Below are 22,611 nucleotides of genomic sequence, written 5' to 3' on the forward strand. Positions count from 1 at the left end.
CGTATCAACAGTAATGTCTTGTCTCTAGCACATGGAGTTATTACAATTATGGCAGTAAGTGTAGTGCCGCTGTGACTATCGAACCTCCACTTAGACTCAATACAAAGTTTGTATTGTATTTGTATTGTCTAAAAAAAGGCAGGGAAATATGGAAATGTGACCTACTGGGTATGCAAATATACAGTGTAAGCTTAAACTAAAAAAAGACACAGCTTTTGCAGAGTGAACAGTTAATCCATCACTTCCTGACCGCCTGGCTGTTCAAACTGTGAGCTTTGCACTCAAATTGAGTTTCAAAAATACAACCCCACAAAAATGTTAAAAGCTAATTTTTAGAAAGAAAAACAAGAATAAAAAGAAGGGGCAGTAACTAACCAAACAATGTCTTTATTAGATCACACCATACAGCAAGTCCAACAGGATGACAGCTAAACAGAAATATTTGGCAATAGAGTCATCCCATCAGAGGACAAGTGTCTGAAAAAAAAAAAAAGTACAGGCTTTTTTTAATAAGCTTTTGATTTTCAAAATCAACAGCACACTGGTGCAAAGCTGTACTGAAAGAAACAGGGTGGGGGATTAAAACGGACATAAGAAGACATGGCAGCAGGCAGGCTTTGTGGTGTGCATTTGTCTTTGTATCTGTATCTGCAACTACACTGATGTGTGTGTATTCAATGTGCCAAGAGACCCCCCACAAGGAAGCAGGAAGTAGGCACCAATTAGTGGAAATGCAGAGAGATGATGTGCCTAGAGATGCAAGCAGCTTCCCCAGACATTTAATAGGCTTCAGTGTCCACATGCCCTTCATCTGGATGAGCTGTCTTCCAGCACAGCAAGCAGCCACTACCGGGGCTCCACATGCTTCACTGATCACATGACTCTGACTGACTGTTCAGAGCAAGGGCGAGGCAAAAATCACCATACAACATCATTTCTCCACTATTCTAAAACCAAACCACAGTGTTCAAAAAGACCGAAAAGCTTAACTGAGGGTGAATTCAGCTGATTTTCAGGTGGACTAAAAGTAGTGGTTAGTGGGTCATTCAAAATGTTAGCTCTCAAAGATAAGCACATAGCATTTTAACAGAGAAAAACATAAAAAAAATGTATTTATCATATCAATATACACTGATGATAAAGTACTTTGATCTGATCGACTTATAGGCTGCAGCAACCAAACAGTTTCTTACAAAACAATTCTTCAATTCATCAGGCACGTTAAAACACATCTGAGAACCTATTAGGGACGGTTAATTTGGATAATTCTTCACAGTAAATGTCATGTCACTCATCACCATTATATGAAACTACATGTATGGAATCACCAGTTAACCCGGTTAAAATCTCTTAAAAAGAGACAGGCGACCTCGCCAAGGTCTAACCTGTTCCTAGTTGACACATGCCAACAACAAAAAGCAGCAGTGGTCCACAAGGAGGAAAAGTTGAAGGCATGAATTCACTGAAATATACAACGTGTTTAAGTTAAGCATAAAAACCAAAGGAGGAAATGACTTCCTTGTAAGTCATGTTTTTTATCCAAGCACACACCTCAGGTGTGTGTTTTAACAGTTACGTAGCTTGTTGCAATGTGTAAACACAGCTTAGAATTGCTTTGTCTTCCTTCTCAAGGCTCTACAGACCTATTAAAGCTCTTAGGTTAATGAGGATAAGAGATACAGAAAAACTGATTCCATGATATAAGGTTTAAAAACATCTGCCTGATTTGTTCCTTTACACTACATGTATTAAGGCTAATTCACACCATCTACATCGGTTAAATCAAAATTAAATGCAATTGAAGACTAAAGTAATTTGTTTTTATTGCTGTGATGCTGGTGGATTTTAAGAATCTTGGTTATGCTTTGGTAAGAAACGTATTTAAGGTTGTGGTGTAATCACACCTTAATATTGCATAAAACAGCGCTGGTCACATTTTCTGGACACGTGTTCTGCCAGCTGATTGCAGCATCCAATCTGCACAACAGTCAAACGAGGGGGAGAAAAACAAAAATCAAACAAACAAAAGCAAAATTGGACAGAGCGGGCAGCGTCAACTTAAGTTGTCGATCACTTGACTCAAACACCCTCAGCACTATGGCTAACCTTTCCGTGCAGCTGGCTAACAATGAAGAAGTCCCTAACACTACACATGCTCCAAAAACCAACTTTATTTTTTAAGCTTCACAGAGAGTAATAAATCTGTGACAACTTTTGAAGCAGGGCTCTGTGGTGTATATATCTGGATCGATACATGTAGGGTTTTATGTCCACTTATTCCTTTTTTTGGTCTTGAAAGAGAGCTCCCGGATTATACCAGGTTGAAGTCAGAAGAGAAAGCCATGTTCTCTCCGGCAAAAGCTGGTGTTTGGAGAGAACACTGAAATCTCAAGAAGAACAGAGAGGCAGGAGAGAGTGAAGAAGTTCAGAGAAACTGTGGCTTACTCAGTCATTATGACTGTGTGGCTCCCTCTGCCATCTGCCACATGAAACATTTCTAGCCATCGCCACTACCTTTTCTTTTTTTTAGCCGAGGTGCTGCTGTAACTGTCCTACAGAAATTCTTGTTCCGAGTTTGACTTTCTGATTTAGCAGCAACAGAGACAGACGGACGGTTGCAGTGTTGTAGGCTGAGGCAATTTTGTGGTCTCAGAAACATTTATCCAGTTTAAAAATAGTGCCCAATACACGGATAATTATAAAATGAACTTAGCAGCTGCAGCTTAAATTATTTTAAGATTTCAAATTAAATTTTAAACATAAGCAAGTTGTGCTTTTACCAGAAAACCTGCATAAACCTAAAAGAAATTGTTACAGTAAATACTAGTCAAAGTCTGAACTGAGGAAGAAAAGACAAAACGAAACAAACAAACAAACAAAAAAAACCCATCCTTTCTTTGCAGAAGATTAAAGGAGTCATGCGTGCATCTAATCCGTCGACCCCTATTTTTATCTGACTCAATAAAAAAATAGAGCAGCGTGACACAGAACCCTCTCACTCTACAGTCAGACAGGCCAACTGACTGACAGGTGGGAAGACAGGAGGCAGCCGTCCAGTCTGCTTCTCTGACGTAACAAGTGACAGGCTTGGGCTTGCCGCTAATGACAAATTACAAAAGCAGGGAGACAGGAAGTGAAAGAAAGAAAGGAAGAGGGAGAGAGAATACCCCCCTCCTCCTACTCCTCTCCACCTCCCCCTTTGAGTTCTGGGAGGCTGCTGGACTGGAGAAAGCAGAGGGGAGGAAGGGTAGTGGTGACGGCTTATTGTTTGAGCTCTGTGTGCTGCGGTTCCAGTCTCAGCACACACTCATGCAAGCCTGGCTATTTATATCCTCTCAATATCCATGCAGGCGGAGGCAGGCTACAGTCATTTTCATCATTTCCTACATTCTGGAGACAAAGAAGAGACTACTTGCTGGGAGTGAGCCTGCTTGGACTACTTTTTGTAGAGGATTCCCCCATTTATAATTGCGTTTTCATAAGAATATGCATTAGCTAAAAAAAAATTACAATAAAAAAATATCCATATTCATACAATTAGCTTAACGATGATTGTTCAGTTAGTAGCACCAATATATATTAAAAAGACCTACTCTATTAGCACTGCATTTAATGAAGTCAGGGGAGTTGCTAGAAAACGTTTGGTCTAATCTGACAATGCAATGCATGCTCTATGAGTTGCCAAGGCACCAAAATGGCTTGTTCACCTGACTACGGAGAGACAGAATAAATATAACAGATGCTTGAAATGTTGACTGTAGTTTCTGTAAGTATTTATCATCACCATTTACCTTTAAGTTACTCTAGTCCTATTTTGAATGATAGGACACGGAGCTCTTTGTAAAGGTTTATTCTGAGCAATTGTGATGGCAAGAGTCAACAAAGTGAAAGCAATACAGGTTCAAAAGTACAGTGCAAGTAGGTGTGTGTGGGGCTGGCTGTACAGACTTAATTACATCCATTAATGAGACAGTAGGTGTGACAGACAAAGGAAAGCTCAGTGGTGATGTTATGCAAGTGTTCATGTTAAATGCAGAGGTGAACAGAAGGAAAAGATGACTAGGGTTCTAGGAAGTTCCTCAAGTAGAGATGAGAGGTCTGAGATAGAAGTGGATGAGGGAATTGTAGTTCATGTGAAAAAAAGTTCACTAGAGAGGCAGTTTAACAAGGGGACTACATCAGCGAGCCAGGTGGGAACTGAGACATAAAGCCCTGTGTTCGGTAGAAAGTAGTGACAGAAGTCAAACTAATAACCAATGGATTGTCCATTAATCAAATTATCATTGATGGGTTTGTTCTTTGAAAAACAAATGCTTAAATTAGTCCCAGCCATTAATATAGCCAGGCTGCCTGCACAACTAAAGTCTGTAGCCATTTTGCACATGTACTTCAAAACTTTGAACTTTTCTAGATATTCTTTGATGGAGGAGACAAATGTCTGATGCAGCTGACCTGGACCTCAAAATGGTCTTTACCCTGTCAGCTCCCAAGCACAAAATCAGTCGCTGTGCGATGCTTCCTGCATGCATTCCAAATTAGCTTCAACAACAATTTTAGGTTCTAAATAAATTGAAAGAATATAATCAAGATAAAATATTTATTGTGCTGCATTCTGTTTTCCAATAATTCTTGGTTTGCCCTTTAGTGAATCCTTTTCCTTTACTTTTGCCTCTCCATAAACCAAACTTAATCTTTCTTTGGTAATTTGACCTATTTCACATCTGCTGTAATGGGAGGAACAAGTTTTTTTCATGTGTTAAATGTAAAGAATATTTTTTTCAGTCTAACAGTAATCAGCAGGGGTGACATAGCATATAACAATACTGGAAAATATAGGAAACTTGTAATTATTAAGTTGTAACGACACAGAAAAAAAAAAATACTGAATGCTTCATTGTTAGTCCGGCTTGCAGACTACCACAATTACTTCAAACAAAATAAATGGAATTTTCCATCCTTCTTTTACAAAGAAGGATGGAAAATTCCTACCATCACTTGTGACAGACTACCTAATTCAAAGTGTAGCTCTATTACCACAAGGTGCCAGCAGCAGCATTACAGTGCAACAGAAGTTACACAGTAGTATTTACAGTGCCACAGCAAAAGTCTAATGTAAACACAAAAGTACCCTAGGTAGTGTTTTCACTGGAAATTTTAAATAAAAGCATAACATAACTGCTCAGCAGATTAACAATAAAGTAACGTAACCCTTTAACTCTTCAGCAGCCTGCACAATATAAGGAACAGTCTTCTTGCATATGTTGCAAAGCATTGTGCTTGTTCAACATTGCTGAACTAGCTTCCCTTTACTAAATTGTAATGCGTGCTACGGAACATACCCTCATGGTGCCCTCATGTCAACGACACACTTTTAGGCCACATAAAAATTTACACCCGTATTTATTGCAGATCATGACAAATGTGTCTCCACATTGTAGTGGTTTACACATTTGCCAGAAAAGTGAAAGATCCTCATTTTGATCTTGAAAGGAGACACAAAGCCCTTTTGGGATTGCATCAAGAAAAGCATCCAGAGTAAAAATCTGCCAGATTAAATATGTCCAGCTATCTGCTGTTGCAGCCCATTGTAAATAAGGGAGCACGCAAAAGTAACTGCTTCTTCTCCTAGTAATTATGTTAAAAAATTCTGATCTCAATACTGACAAAACCTTTTCTGGAATCGAGCAGCCCTGTGAAAACATCCCTAACAAACTGCTGTGTGCTAAGTGTGACCTGATTCTCCAGATTTTCCAGACTCTGTGAAAACAGCTCAAGTGTGGGACACAATGCAGTGTATATAAACAAATACGCACATGCAGTCATGGCTTAATATACTATACCTTAAACGTGCACACCTATATACATTATTGGTTTAAACATCCTAGGAGAGTGACTGAGGAAGGGGATACACAGGGAAACCGCCTGCTGATTCTGCTGCTTTCATTGCCTCTCCTACTCCTTTGATGCTAAAGCGCGACAACTCCTCTATTCAGAGCAGAAGAGGAGACGAGGAGGCAAAGCACGGCGATGGAGACACAAAGAATCTCATTAGAAGCAGCCACAGCGGGGTTTGGGTACAATATGGCAGCAGCATTAGTGGCAACAGCAGCTCAGAATCTCTTCAATAAAAGCAGCATTCAGGGGCAGTGGCACTGAGACCATGCAGAAAAAGATTCAGTGGACAATAAAGGGAATTAGGGAGAAGAGAGGCATACAGGGAGAAGCTGAAGCCAAAACCCAAATTGCAAATGACACTTGAAACTATTATGGTTCAAAACAGTGATTATACAGACTGCCTGCACAACGAGTAATCCCAGATTTGGAAATAGCCGGAATATTTTCCACCTTTGAAAATAAGGTAACTACAAATGGATGCTGCTGCTCAAGAGAAAACAACAGCAGCTAGAAATAGAGCGTTCTTCTGAAAAAAAAAAATAAAAATGTGAGATAGACTTATCAGGTTGTCATGGTCAATGAGTGTTTGACTGGCCAGACCAATCACAAAAGGCAGTCATTGATAAATCCTTATTGCTCTGCAGTTACAATATTTATATAGATTACCAAATTTAATTGACAAATCACTACTATACTTTTCATCTCCACATTATATTTCCAATTTAATATACATGTGCTATTACAAAATGTTTCTTTAACTTCCATCAGATATTTGTAACGCAATTAAAAACAAAAGAAAAAGAGTTTAAATAAAGAGTTCTGTGATTAGTCAAGGAAAGCACAAAATACCCAAGATGCAGAAAGAGAGACGAAGATGATACTAAATGAGAGAGAAAAAGATGCTCACAGATGGAGAGGACAGAGATCAGGAGAACAAGGACATAGAAAAAAAAGAGGAGGAGTCAGACGAGCATAGAGGACTGGTAGGTGTAAATGACAGTGGCTAGAAGCATGAAGTGTGGTTTCTTGGCAGAGGACTCTATCTGCTCGTCCTTAATGCAGTCATCTGTTGGTTCCATCGCCAACCATGAATAATAAAGGCTCCACCCTGCTATGCCAGTACTCTGAATTATTAATTCACAACCACAGACTTGCATTAGCGCACACTATGGGGTACGGACACATTTGCCTGTTTAGACTAACCCACGTGTGTGTGCGCACACAGTATGTGTGCACATGCATATTCACCACAACGACAGTGAATGAAATTAGTGTTCTCTCTGAAGCTTCTAGCAAGTTTTTCTTGATGGAGAGAATGTGATTTTTTTGGGTTTAGTTTACTTGGGGTAATCATTGCTGTTACTTCCATGTAAATATCAAAGCATGTCAGATTTAATAATAAACAACTGTAGAATTAGTAAAACAAAACTATAACAGGAGTTTCTAAAATCAACACGTCAAAATAATGACGACACGTAGCTATTCTTTTGTTTGAGAGGGATAAACTGCACTTAAAATATCTTGCAAGCATAACCAGTTCAGAATTACTACTGTTTCAGCCATAATAGTACACCCCAAGAGATACTATTAACTAGGTCATTGGTTTCTTTTCATAGGCTTGGTTAAGTGATGTAGCCCAATTAGCTTAAAGGCGAACTGACAGATGTAAATGTGCAGTGCTGCTGTGACTGTATGTCAAGCGCTCAACACTGAAAATGAGGGACTGTCCAGAATGGCTGTGTGCACGACAGACATGAAAATATTCACATTTCACCATATAAACAATGTCCTACTTTAAGTCCTTTTAAAAATCATACTAAGCATGCTGAGGACGTTAAAATGCAAGCGCACACACACCAAAAACTCCTCTTACTCACCTGCTTTGCATCTGCTGCAAAAAGAGCCTAACTGAAAAGACACTCCTACACACTGTGTCTCTGTTAAATCAAAGCAGAAAACATCTCTGCTTCCCCACACAGATACCAGGCAACACAACCTGCCAAACAGTGTATTGTTGGGCTGGAAAACAACACAAGACTAGCAGAAACAAAAAACAGAATGACAAACCAGCAGTGAGCATATTCGCTCAGAACATACAGCTGTGTGAACGTTTTAGTGCATGTGTTTCTACGAGAATGTGTAAACTGGAAAAATGCATTTAGGCAGCCCATCCAGACCTTGTTTTTACCATTGGACACTGGGTGTTAAGGTGACAGTAATGGTGTAGGTGAGAAAATCCAGGTAGACAGCGAGGCAGGCATGAGGCATTAGGAGACTTTCTGCTAATGCAGAGCCAATGTTTGCACAGACAGCAACTGCAAATCTTCCCTGCAGAGAGTAGGACTTGGGGATTTCTTCTGCAAATTTATGAAAGCTTGACAGACTTCATGCACCGATAACCCCATTCACTCTCACAGTCCAGGGACAGGCACACAGCCTTAAAGTGAAGTTTGAAGCACTGTATGACCTTAAATACAGTTTTAAACATTGGTCAGTAAAATAACATACAGAATTAAAAAGTTACAAAAAATGTGTTATACAAAAAACAAACAGACACTGTTTACTCTGCCGAGATTTGCAAGTTGACCTGCAGAGTTCATAATGTTAGGGCTTCCTCCATTTGTGATTAACAAGTATATACATGATTAACAAACTGGGCCAGTCTTAAGGTGTTTTCACACCTATAGTTCGCTTACTCTGGTCTGGATCAGTTGATGAACTTGTAAACTTGTAGCTTTTTCTTATGGTTTAGTTTGTTTTTACACAGAGAAAAATCCAAGGGAACGCGTCACTACAACCCAAGTGAGAGTTTTAAGTGGGTTCTGGGTGGGAGTAACAGAGTAAACACAGGAAGAAGGTGTTGTACTGGATGACTATTGGAAAATATTGAGTATTTACATTCATTTCACAGATAGTTGCTAGTCTGTGCAGACCTTTGCACATTTATTGTATCTTCCTGCATTGAGAATACAAAGTTTATGTGGCTATGGGCTTTTTTTTCTTACCTCAAACTTGTAATGTACACCTGGTTATTGGTTCGGATCGGGTTCGCACAATAAAGAAAGCACTCTGGAGTTCATTTGGGACCGTACCGAGACTCCTCCTTCAAAGGGTCTCAGTGCGATTGTTCTGGTCCCTACCAAAGTGCGATTACTGTGTTCACATCTGCACGAGCAAAAAGCACTAATAAGAGAATTATTTTCACAGTTAAAACTCATTATAACACAAGCTATTAAAAAAATGCACCAACGCTGAATGCTTAGCTATATCACAATACAAATACAGGATTTTTCCAGCTTCACAATGGGCCGTTGGGGAGTGCCTACACACGTAAGGTAGATTGTTCCGCATACAGTTAAGACAATGAGTCTACTACCTTACTCAACAAATGCATATACATTCTTCCTCTATTTCTAAATCAACAAATGTATTCCATGTTTGAGGAAATTAGTTTAAAAAAAAACACTGGTTAAGATTATTTCTCATGAACCCTGATATAACCATGCACAACAATGGTCTGAAAATTTAAACAGAATGGCCTTTATTAGTAATATAACTTCACAACAAGTGTGAAGGAACCTCCTGTGTCAATAACAAAAAAATCTTCTGCTTGCCCTACTTAGACAAAAACAGGAAGAACCACAGAAAATGATCTAAAACCCTAAATTTATCACATCTTTGCCCTTACTTGAGACAATGAGAATAAAACTCAAACAGACCAAATAAAGAAGAAGAAGTGTGTGGATATGAAATGACCCTGAATTCTTACATTCCCAGGAGACTCTGCCTTTACAGAAACTTGAGAAGGGTGGGTTTATTTTCCTTAGACACTGACCCCATAAAGTTGTTGACATCAGGAGTAACAGCAGATGATCTGTAAATGAGTGATAAAATGTAAGTACACAACTCAGATTGGACTGTGAGGGCTTTGTGTGAGTGTGAGATGTGCAATTTTATGAAAATTAGGTTCATTTGGATAAGCTCTTAACTGGTTAACATATTCAGTCAGTCACATTTTTTTTTTTTATTTGTTTAGTAAATTTAGACTTATTTATTCATTTTTAATTTGCATTTAGTGGTACGTAGAATACAGTGGCTTGCAAAAGTCTTCGGCCCCCTTGAACTTTTCCACATTTTGTCATATTACAGCCACAAACATGAATCACTTTTATTGGAATTCCACGTGAAAGACCAATACAAAGTGGTGTACACGTGAGAAGTGGAACGAAAATCATACATGATTCCAAACATTTTTTACAAATAAATAACTGAAAAGTGGGGTGTGCGTAATTATTCAAACCGAATACTTTTGCAAGCCACTGTACAATTCTATTGCAGATACCAATTTTGTTAAAAACTGTTCATTTCATCCAAGCCTGGAGTCTGAATTGTCAGTTTTAGACCCCATTTTCTTTTGTTGTTCTGTTGTAGGGCACTGAATTGAGATGGTGATGCAACACATGTCTTTGTGATGCCCATAGACTGACAGAATATGGAAAACCTGAAGACATACAGTTTAAAAAAAAGCATACCTTACTCTCAAGACATCCCAGGTTGTTTGTTTGTTTTGTAAATAAATGGTTCATTAAATATTAATGTTTTCATAATGAAATGCTTATTTATAATGATAGAAAAGAATAACCTGGAGGTCTTTTGAATAGATTATTATGGAACTGTTTTATTGGACCAGGGTGTCAGACAATCAATCATACAGCCTCAGTAAGAATAAGCAAGAAAAAGGAAAAGAGCTGAGTTAGATTTAGAAACTGGTTATACAGTGCAAACTATGCAACCATTAACAACTGCTAACGTGCATACTACTAGATCAGCCTTCATTGTATTTCTAAAAATACACGTTTAACATCGAGGTTCCATTGGACCATGTGTAACAAGACTAAAGATAGCCTGGGAATTGAAACTTGCAAAAGAAAAGCCTTGTTTTCAGCCTGAAACTTAAAATGACCATGATGGTGGACTTTATTTATAACATGATCCAAGCCACGCAGTGCTGAATCTAATGAACCTGTAAGATTCCCATTGTGTACGTACCCTAATAAACGATCCTGAGCAACAGATACGGAATGTAACGTAAACTTCCTTAAAGACAAAATAATTATTTTTTATTTTACCCGCCACCATTATTCAGAGTATTAAGTCCAACAAAAATACATACAGTAATTCCCTCTACTTTCAATATTTCAAGTGCTGACTAAAACACGTGGGCTATACTATTAAGCTATTTGGATTTTAATTTATGAAATATAGTAGGTGGCCTTTAATCAGTCCATCTCTAATCTGCAATTATAAACCCACTTACATATACATCTATCCAGCTGCCACCTACTGCTCAGAATATTATTTTCTTGAGATTATTAGCTGTTGTATCAGAAACATGCTCAGATGTTGGCCACAGTTAACGATAACCATCTGCACTTCTAGTGTAATCTCTCCTAAGACAAAAAAAGAAAGAATAAAAATGCTGCTTTATTAAAAAGATAGCCTGAGGGAAACTGCACACAAAATAGATCAAGTAAAATCTTCCTCGTTTTAAAGAGGAGCTAATTCAGGTCACTTTACATCTGAGCACTTTGTGTGACATCATTAAAGCACAAGCGTTTACTGTATCTTTGAAGTGTATCTGATGACTCGAACGCATTGGGTGAGGGGGGCAGATAAAGAGGAACTGCTGGAGCCTCGCTGCTAAGACAGGATTCATTGCCATTATCATCAGTGAATCATCTTGTATTCTTTTTAGAACAGTCAGAATAATTCCAACTGGGTTTAATGTCGCCATAACTGAAGCAAAGGAATATACCAACTTCATCGTGACTGCACTGCTTCCTCCGTATTTCCCCCCACTGGCCCAAATATGAGGCGCTTCAGTGAACCAGGACGCAGGTGTTATATGTAGAAAGACAGACTGAACAGACAAATGAGATTTAACCACAGGACAATGCATCTTAACACACAGGGTATACAGCAGAGAGCTGACAAACTACAGAAGCCTTAAACCATGAATCATATGATGAGGAGATTTGGTGCCCCCTTATCCCATGGGAAGCATTTTATGATTTTTTTTTTTTTTTTTACAAATCAATACTCAGTAGTTCTGAGTCATCAGCCTTATCCTGTGATTAAACTTTCCATCCTGGTGGAAGTGGTCTTTTCCAGGATGTGCACACCAAGGGTCAATGAGTGGCTCGATGAGTATGAAAATGATGTGAATCACATGCTATGCGCCTTGCAGCCACTACATCTCAACCCAACTGAACACCTTTAGGTCATGTTAAACTCCGCCATCATCAAATAAGGTTAAATCTTTTGGAGGAATAGTGATCCAGAGACTTAGAAAAAGTGCACTGAAGCTGTTCTGACAGAATGTGGTGGCCCCGCAATTGGCTAATAAACTTTGTGTAGACAAAACTGTCAGTTTTTCCTTGTATCATGTAACCTGATTCATTCAATTAGTTAGTTTAAAGATGAAAACAACCAGACAGAAAAGGAACTCTACTGAAAAAATCCTGTCAAATAAATACACTGTATCGCAACAAAAATCCTTTAGCTGACCTAAACCTTTGACTGGAGATATTATATGGGACAGCTGTTCTGATAATATGTCAAAATCTCAATGATCTTTGTGCAATAATCAGGTGGCAAGACTCATATTTTTATATGATTTCTTCATTTTCTTGGCTAAAGGAACCTAAACTGGAAAAGCAATTGGGAAAGTCAAAATATAAAGGATAGAGTTGCTAATCTATGACAAATGGAGCCACTACTATAACATGATTAAACAATGTTTTAGTCATGTAGCGCATGTTAAAAAGTCCGTTGCAGTGGTTAAAAAAATACAGTAACATGTATGTAAGACCTATACAGATATAAATTTTAAGTTCTTGTGTCTTAGTGCTGTTGTGCTTTAGCCATTAGTCACTACCGTAATAACACAAGACAGCTAATGTGGCTATCGGGTGACGGCTAATAGCTAAACCTCAGACCTCAGCTAAACAGCTAACGTTACCATGAGTGGTGTCCTGTTTAATACTTCAATGGCAGGTTTACTTTGTCCTAAAGTGCTGTTCACTGCTGTGAATGTCGTCTATGTCGTCTATTAGTGAGTGCAGGGGCTGTGTGCCTGCCTGTCTGAAGTGGTGCCTGAAATACAGGAGGCAGAGATTGCCCTTTTGGTACTGACGCCGTTGCAAATTAGTATACAAATCAATGAAATAGGCTTTACACCAGCAGCAAATCATTTGGTTTTGTGCTCTTCTGCATGATTCCACTGAAAGAGGAAGTGTCCAACTGTTTCCCACAGCTAACACATATCCTTTTCCTCATTAATTTAAATCAGCTCTTGCAAAATCCAAAACAACCTGATGTCATCAAGTTGATCTTTCATTTAAATAACCAGTCATTGTGTCTGCTGCTTTGCACCATGAGTTAACTCTTGGTAGACAGGTAAGGTGGTGTATTGAAGGAGGATCCCCAGTGGTTAAATGGCAGTTTAATTTTGGACCCAAGGGATTCTTTAGCATGCTATATCTAAGTTATTACTTCATGTTAAAAATGGTTGAAAAGATCTCATGGGGTTGTTATCAGGCTTCTTTTCTGATGACAATACCTCTTAAAAATATAAAGCAACAACACAAACAGGAAGCTTACATATGAAACCATAAAAAATATTTATGGACAGCCGTGACTCATCACACACTGAAAATACAGAGAATGACAAAATTAACAGAAATAAAACTGTTTTCTTTGCTGTTGGTAACATCTTCACAGGTTCAGTAGCAGCATGTGAACAGGCAAACAGGAAAATGCTAAAATGTCGGATTATATCATTATCCTTTTGTCAAACAGTTCCCAGTAGGAAATCTCCAGAGCCCGTGGGCGTAGTGAAAGACTAAGGCATGTGTCAGGCCTACAGCTCTACTCATTGCCTGCATTGTGCAGCTAGCCAACAGGCGTGGTGGTAGAAGGCCCCCGGTCGTCAAGGAGCTGTCCAGCCGCTGCCCAGATGGAAAAGCCAAGCGGAGTTTGCATGCAAGACGGCTGGCACAATGACACTATTCTACTGGGATGCATGATCAGTAGGAAGAAGTGGATGTAGAGGTTTTGCCTCTATTATAACATGGGGGGGCGTGGGACCCGGTGGGGGGGGGGGGGGGTACAATAGTGAAAAAGCGGGCGAACAGATCATGAGTGTGAAACTGTGCTAAAGATCTGTTGAGAGAGATTAATATAATAATATACAAAAAATATAAATAGCTACCTCTTCAACAAGTTATCAACCTGCTCCAGCTCTAACTTTATGGCCTGCAGCATGCAGCTTGTCCTTGTTTTGCTCTGTATCTTTGCAGAGCTCAGTGTGGTGGCACAAGAGTCAGTTCTAAACCTCCTGCAGGTTCTGGTTAGAGCAGCCCTCCAGCTCAGTCCGAGACACCTGGGCTAGAATCTATTTGAACGTGTGATTTAAAAAAAAAAATCATTGGAGAAGAAGCTACAAAATGTTGAAGACTGCCAAAACAGCAACCTGCCAGCCTGCCATTAGTAGAAACAAAAATGGCCTGTGCTGCTTATCAGTTATGGAACATACTAAATTGAATGAATTGCCTACTTAGTCAGCTATTAATATAACTGGACCCAGGAAAGTCTGACCTCGATATTGCAGAGCAATGTCGACTGATTTTTGCCTTGCTGTCAGTTACTGGTCTATCTGCAAATAAGATGACCATTCACATAAGGAGACCAATGTTTATCTGCTTGGTCCCATCAATTTAATAGTTTTTGTGCTCTGGTTTCAGTAGTTTGTAAGATTAGTATTAGATTAGATTAGATTATGTAAGATTAGCTTTGTACTCATTTAAAGACAGTGTGATGAAAAGTTAAAAGGTTGTGATTAGTCCTTTAGTAAGATGGTAAATTTTATGTTTTCAGGTTTTGGACTGTAACCTGCAGATGTCAACTTAAGGTCGGTTAAGGTGCCAGTCAAATAAAAAAAAATATGCGGAGAAAATGCCAAATAAACAATATCTTATTGTCAACTGAAACCCTAAAACATATGTAGTAAACAGTGCTTGTATTGGCTTTAAACTACAGTAATGAGTTGGATAATGACTCATCAAATAAATCGATTAAAAAAAAATTCTCAACACAAATTCTTTGCTTCTATGCTAGAAAAAATTAGCAGGAGACCTTCATCAAACATCCACTGCAGTTTGTTTTACACTGCAAAAAAATCAGTAATCCTCCAGAAGTTATATTAACATCTGCAGATGAACTGTTAACTTAGTCTGATACACCATGTTTAAATTACATAGCATGATAAAGGCTGACAGCAGCTGACCTATTTCACATGGAAGTGACACCTGCAGCAAACGGGGGTGAATCTAAAGGGGGGCATGGGGTGTACTAGACCACATTTATTTCAAGGCTTTCGTAAAAGTTTCAGATTAAAAGTGAAATAATATAAAATATCATATTAATTAAAGTGCATTAATATTTAAACATATAAAAATAAATGCTTTTTTCACAAGCCAATAAAAATATACGTGGGCCAGTAAAACTTTGATCTTCTGACCAGAGAGTTGTTAGGTTATTATTAATTAACATTTACACCATCAAAGGTTATCTTAAAGGTTATCTTATAACATCTTGTTTTCAGCAGCACAAAAACTCTCCTTCAAAGTCCAGGGCAAACTTCAGAATGCTGATACGCTCGCTTCTCTTCATTGCAGCCAAGACATGCTCCTTTAAAGGCTTATAAAATAACTAACTCATTCACTCGCACACTTAAACAATGTAGACACATATACACATTCCTTTTGGAAACCACCAATATGGCTTGGGTTTTGGGGGGTTTTTTGACAGACATATGCAATTAAACTTTAAAACATTGTATCCCCCATCACTCAGGCCACTCACACACCAACTCTATTCAGACCGAGTCTTTTCTTTGCACTACTTCTCCAATGTGCACCCGCAATTTTGTTGTAAATGTACAATGACAATAAAGGGAAATTCTATTCTATTCTAATTTCTAAAATGGAAACCAATGAGCAGTTCGTTTTGAAAGACGCATGTCTCTTTACTAATATGACAAAAGTATTTCTGATCCGATTAATCGATGGAATAATCTCAATAGATTACTTGATTACTAAAATAATTGATATCTCCAGCTCTAGATAACATTATGATACAGTTGTATCATAGTGTTATGCTATATGATGAAAATGATGATCACCTACCAGCTGAGACAATTAATCTGTTGTTCACTACACAGTTATATCCAGTGATACTGTATGATGGACCTAAAAAGGGGAAGGAGTGCAGGTGCAGTGCAGATGTGCTGCCAGTTTCAGTTTCTATCACTCTTTCTATTCAAGTGATGCGTACCACGACTTGCCACTTTGCATCTTGCAAGGTCTAACATATAAGTGCATTACTCTGGAGGTATACACAATAAAAGCAGCAGACACAATACATCACACTGAGCTACTAACACACTACACTAGAATGCTAAAATGAACACAGCCATGAAATAATTGATGAATTCATCCATGCAGAGTGACATGAGACCCTACTGTGTCTTGCACCATGTGTGAAATCCTGTTGCTCATGGGTGTCAGTATTAGAGACACAACAGTACAAACACATAATATCAGAATTATTAGTATTAACCCAGTGCTTTTAAAAAGTGATGAAAATGTTAAAAACTACTGATACACACACCAAGATAGTTTCGCCAAGCTACGTCCTGCCCCCTAAACATCTACCAAGGTAGCTCCTTCTTATAAATCAGAATATTTCATGTAGAATGTGTGTGAAGGAGACTCTCTCCTTTTGGGTGACAGAGGCGAAAGAACAACTGCAAATAATATCCAGTGTGAAAACAGTTACACGTATAGTGCTTTATTTGTTTACTCCTGTCTACAGAACACAACAACAAAGCTGTCAGCTTCTGGACTTTAATAAAATATGTTGGCTGGGTCCAAGGGTAATATATGTGCAAGCAAAATGTAATAGGTTGTAAATGTATCCAACATGCTCATTATGCTATGCCATAGCTATTATTACGCTGGTGTAACATTGCTTTAAAAAAATAAATAAATAAAATAAATAAATAAATAAACAAAATTGATCCTGAAATTCTTTGCTCTTCTCTGCTTCTTTGCCCTCCGTTTCCTTAAAAGTAACTGTTGTTCAATATTAACTTTCAAGCACAGTTCCCAGTCCATGAACAGCTCAGTTTCTGTCGTGATGGCAGAGAATTCAAGGCACACAATTATAAATGCTAACAACAACACTCCCCACTACAACACGGATTCAACGCAGTACTATGAATGTGTTTAAAGTATAAAAGTCTCTGAAGCACTGTCACTACCTTAAGCCTAGACTTTCCTAGACTTTAAGTAAACACATCCTGCATGCTCTGCTGGGAGACTGTTGCTAACTTTGATTGACAGTATTTACAGAAAGTTTTTCTATGGGTGGTAATCAGCAACAGACTTACTGTGAAACAGTAATACTAACCAGTGGGAATTTTATCACAGTAACCATTAACTGTTCCACTCTTTGTCAGTATACTGTTGAGCTCTGCACCAAAGTCACCACAATAAATCCCTCCTCTGCTGTTAGAGTTGGCGATTAAAGAGACAGCATGCGCTGAAGAGAAGAGTCCTGTGGGTGGGTGGGGGGTGGGGGGGGGTGGAGGCAACTAAACGATGTCATTGTGTTGAGGTCAGCAGGGCCTTGGACAGGCTTCAAATGTGCAATGAGATGGTCAGTGTAAAGACAGAGAAGCCATTACTTCCCTGCTGAGCACATAAGCCAGGCACAAAGCTTAATATGAGACAGTAACACAGCTCAGCTCCTCGCCGATTTAGGGATCGAGCAGACATCGTTTCCCCCCCCCGCCTCCTTTCCGTAACCCATTGCTAAATAGAAGAAAGCTGACATGTATCTAGGCCGGTGGGCTTGTAATGTCACCTTTACTGCTCGTCAAGCTGCACCTCAATCAGGACTACTCTGATCTACCCATCAGTCATTCAGGGTGACGGGGATGAAGCTATTGACAAAGAGACAATAGGAATGGACAGAATTAAGTGTGGTCAACGGTTTCCATCTGTGAGGTGTGGGCCACCTTACTAGATGAGTCTGATTTTTCAAATAAAGAGCTGCGTGACCTCTCATTGCCGCTTTTTCCAAAATATGGCATTTTCTAACATTTAAGGTAATGAGTTTTCAGATGAAAACAAGAAAGTGTACTTCCAGGGATCCTCAGTGCACTATGCTGGACATTCAAGCTTATGGGCAGCAGGTTAGCCCTGACAGACACAGCATATGGATTCCTAACATGCTGCTGTCTGGCTCACCAGATTCCTCCGGCTAATAACGAATGCCAAGCCTGTGCACCCCCACTTCACTCTTTGTAACAGATTTATTTAATAGAAAACCAGAAGCTTCATCCTGCTTTCATCAGCACTATGTGCTCATGGTAACTAGCACATGAGTCGAGACAGGTAGGGGAAAAAATAACTTTCTGACAGCAAAGGAAGAAAAATCTACTCTTTCAAGTTATTGTTAGTTTTTGGCTTCAATTCCAGTTTTGGGGTAAACTCTTAAACCATTGTGCAAAATTTGGAGGCAAAAACAGTTGCATATTTTATATTACAATCCAAAAAGAGCAAAGCAACTATCTATCCCATCAAACAGCTGTTTTGCTTTCATTCAGATTACAATGTAAAAAGCTAATCACTGGTCAAACCCGCTGAGGCAATCAGTTATTAAAATAGGCAACAAGATCTGGACTGATATTTGAGATTTCAAGCTACTACAACATGCTAATGTATTAGATAACAAGAACTGGCACAGAGATAATACACTAATCATAAGATTTGTTCCCTGAAAACAACCCTGGAGTAAGATCAGAACTGATTAGGTGTACTACAAACCATTACAGTTAGACAGTCTTCTCCTAAACTACACAGTAACATTATGTAAAGTACAAATACTCTACAAACATGCTTTTGGGTACTCAAGCCTTGGCTTGTAAAGGTATGTACGTCTCAACATTACAAACAGGCAATTATATTGAAGTTCTGTGCACGGAACCTGCACATAATGCCAAAGCTGCAGGGACAAGACGAGTCATAATGTCAATTTTATAAACTACCAATAGGACTGAAATATAAATATTGCAGCAGTGGCTAATGCAGTTCATGTCCTGTGAATGTATCCTTGAGCCGGACACTAAATCGTTCCTAGGCGATTGTAGTTTAACCTGACCTTGCACCTTCCTGTGGAGCCATGCCAAGTGAAAAACAATTTGCCCGTGGGATAAAGAGTATCACATAACTAAGTATTTTTTAAACAGTTATCATTATTTCATTGGTCCTGCCCTAAAACCAAGACAAATGCTAAAGTGAGTAAGGATGTTAGCAAGCTTATATTAAAACATGAGATACGAATCAGTTTTTCCTCAGGAAAGGGGCTGGACCTCAGCTCGATCCCTGTGTTCTAGAGCAAGGCGGACGAGGCTAAGATTACTGGATCCATTATCGGACAGAACCAGTCTTTTGTCGCCCTCAATTCCCAGCAACACGCTGAACAACACTATAAGGCCAGACCACAGTATTTGTGCACAGGGTTGTAATTTCAACGACACGTTAGCTGAACCTCTACCTTTAGATCCACCACATGTTAAAAAAACTGGAAAAACGGTACATCTGCCTGTATAACAATGCTGTACATTTTTTTTGTTTGTTTGTTTTGCTGAACCCATGTTTTTATTTTTGGGCTTCCACGCGGTATTGCACCACAGCGTTTCGACAGACAAAGACTGTCAAAGGAAATGGTCAAGTACCCAAGACACGACCAAGGTGTCCGACTATGGAATCAGATGAAAGAAAAAGGTAGTGACTCGGGAGATTTTCGGCACAGGCGCATAAATCTGGGTAACACAAGCATACAAGGCAAAGATCATTTTAACAGATGCCTTGTTTATCCGTCTTCTGCTGTACTGTCAAGCTTACTGACTGCATTGGTGGGGGGGAGTAAGGAATTGTAAGTAAAATCAGTTCAAGCCTAGCATAACACTGAATTGCGTCCGATAATGGATCTCGTGACGCTACGTTGCTCGTTAACTAGCAGCTCAAGCTAACACTCCCATTCAGGTTAGCACTTCACAGCAGCACGTATTTGCAACAAAAGGCACTTTCATTCTGTTAGTGAATGTAAAATAAAACCTGACTCCAAAACGGAACAGAAAGCCCAGTAATGACACTCCTGTGTGGTGTATCTCCTGAGCCACCCCTGTGCTAAAACCCTGTGTTGCAGCGGCAGCAGCAACAAACCCGAGACAAAACAGTCAATGCACTGTGGGCAACTCACCCAAAAGATACCACTGTGCTGTCGACCATATGCTGCTGCAGTTCAGCGATGAACACCCATTAGAATGATTCCTGCGGTTGGGGGGCATCCAGGTGTTGCGGTGTTAAGATTACACTATTCCAAACGCTGCTTCGCTTTGACGGCTGTTGTCTGTACTGAGACCGCATATGTGTGTATGCTTATGTGTGTGTTTGTGTGTGTGTGTGTGTGTGTGTGTGAGCTCTGTAAGGCCTGCTGCTGGAAGGAAATGGTCTCCACTCCGTCAGTGAAAAGCGCATGCGCTTGGGAATGGGAATAGCACGGCCAACGGGCGAGCGGTCTGTGAGCACAGCCGTGTGGCCAACAGGTGAGATTGTCAACCGATGGCTGACTTGTTACAGCGGGAGGTTACCCGCTAAATGGCCACCTGCTGCCCTTCCCAACGGGATAAAGCAGCGGTGCAGTAATACAGGATACAGGATAGATATACGCTCTAATTTACTAGTAATAGACTGCAATTAAAACAGATTATTAAGGATTTCAAAGTCTTATTTGGTTTTCATAGACATATAATTCTTTTCTTTCTCTCTTTTTTGCCATATTTTCCAAGTAACCTATATTTGACAACAGCATAATAAAAATGGAAATTCTGTTTTTGTGGTGCCACCGCATTCTTTTTAGTGGCCCCCATATGGCGACCCCTATGAAACAATTCTGGAGGCGCCCCTGACTGTTAGGGCTGCGTGGTAAGTTAGTGCAACATGTTCAAAGAATAAAGTGGACTACAGCACGTGTGAGCTTTGATAACAGCGTTCCAATTTATTTGTTTATTTTTTATAATTCCATAAGGTACTGTTATTCAGACCGGAGGCATGAATAATGTTTATTCAGTATACCTATCTACTTTAACACAGGGGTGTCAAACATAATGCCCAGGGGCTGGAATTGGCCCTCCAAAGACTCTAATCCAGCCCATTGGACAGCTTTTAACTGAAGTATATTTAAGTATAGCTTTTAAGTTTTTGATAGGTTTTAAGTTTTATAGCTTTTCTGACTGTTTTCTACCATTTATACTATGCTAAAGTAAATAAGTAACAAAAAGAACTTTTTTTGCAGTAAAATTAGCAAAACATTCCTTTTTATAATTACACTAAAATCTGGGAAGTGAGCTACCAGAACTTTCTCTGTTATTTAACACTTCTTACAATTTAAGTCATGGTGACAGATTCATTTACTACAGTAGGAATTTTTTTAGCATGTACAAAAACTGAGACATACTGTTGAAATTGCACTTCTTTTTCTTATATAAAGATATGTCAGGGATTGAATGTGTAGTTAAACCACTTTACACTAACAAAGTGGAGTTTTACTGGTCTAGCCTACTTTAGATCAACATGAGCCGTATGTGGCTCTTGATGTAAAATGAGTTTGACATCCCTGTTCTAAAGTGAATGAATATATATATATATATATATATATATATATATATATATATATATATATATATATATATATGTATATTTTTTTTAGCCCTGACTGACACCTCTGGGAAACATCAACAATGCAGGAAAAACCTTTTATGTTTAGCCTCTCACAAGGAAGACACATTACCTCATCAAAATGCGTAAAGTAAAAAAAGTCCAGTTGTGAAATTTTCTTGCTACTAATTATTCTACAGTCAGCTGTTAGGGGTTTTATAACAAAGTGGAAGCAACTGGGAATGATAGCAAGTCAGCCATGAAGTGGTAGGCCACATAAAATCAAAGAGAGGGGTAAGCAGATGCTGATGCAGGTGGTGGGCAAAGATCACCAACTTTCTGCAGAGTCAGTTGCTACAGATCTTCAGATTAGCTCAAAACAGTGTGTGGAGAGCTTCATGGAATGAGTTTCCATTTCTGAGCAGCTGCATCCAAGCTTTACAACACCAAGTGCAATGCAAAGTGTTTGATGCAGTGGTGTAAAGTGCGGCACCTCTAGAGCAGTGCAGACGTGATCTTTGAGTGACGAATCATAGTTCTCCATCTGGCAATCCGATTGACGACTCTGTCTTTGGCAACTGCCAAGAGAATGGCACTTTTCTGATTGCATTGTGCCAAATGTAAGTTTGATGGAGGGGGGATTATGGTGTGGGGATGGCCCCTTCCTGTTCCTTCCTGTGCACAAAGCAACGTCCATAAAAACATGGATGAGTGAGTTTGGTGTGGAAGAATTTGACTGGCCTGCACAGAGTCCTGACCTCAACCAGACAGAACACCTTTGAGAAAAATTAGTGTGGAGCCTGCACTGTACTTTGACAAACTGTTTAAAACGGTTAACCTTTTTTAAAACAAATTTTAAACATTTGGA

General features: G+C 39.2%; 1 protein-coding gene across 4 annotated transcripts in view; it reads right to left on the reverse strand.

Moving 5' to 3' along the window:
- The window catches only part of LOC116325588 (tyrosine-protein kinase CSK), a 53,740-nt gene extending 33,120 nt beyond the window's left edge, over positions 1-20,620 (reverse strand). Inside the window, exons 1-2 of one of the 4 annotated variants that reach the window (XM_031746537.2) lie at positions 20,287-20,620; positions 9,731-9,769 (exon numbers count right to left, since the gene is read on the reverse strand). The gene's annotated coding sequence lies outside the window, so the exon portion shown is untranslated. Of the gene's footprint in view, positions 1-8,900; positions 9,042-9,664; positions 9,770-20,286 lie in introns of those variants that run through there. The other 3 variants (XM_039612954.1, XM_031746536.2, XM_031746539.2) reach the window with 3 other exon arrangements.
- Between the last annotated feature and the right edge of the window lie 1,991 nt (positions 20,621-22,611).

Source organism: Oreochromis aureus, linkage group 1 (genome assembly GCF_013358895.1).
Source record: "Oreochromis aureus strain Israel breed Guangdong linkage group 1, ZZ_aureus, whole genome shotgun sequence".
Classification (NCBI taxonomy): domain Eukaryota; kingdom Metazoa; phylum Chordata; class Actinopteri; order Cichliformes; family Cichlidae; genus Oreochromis; species Oreochromis aureus.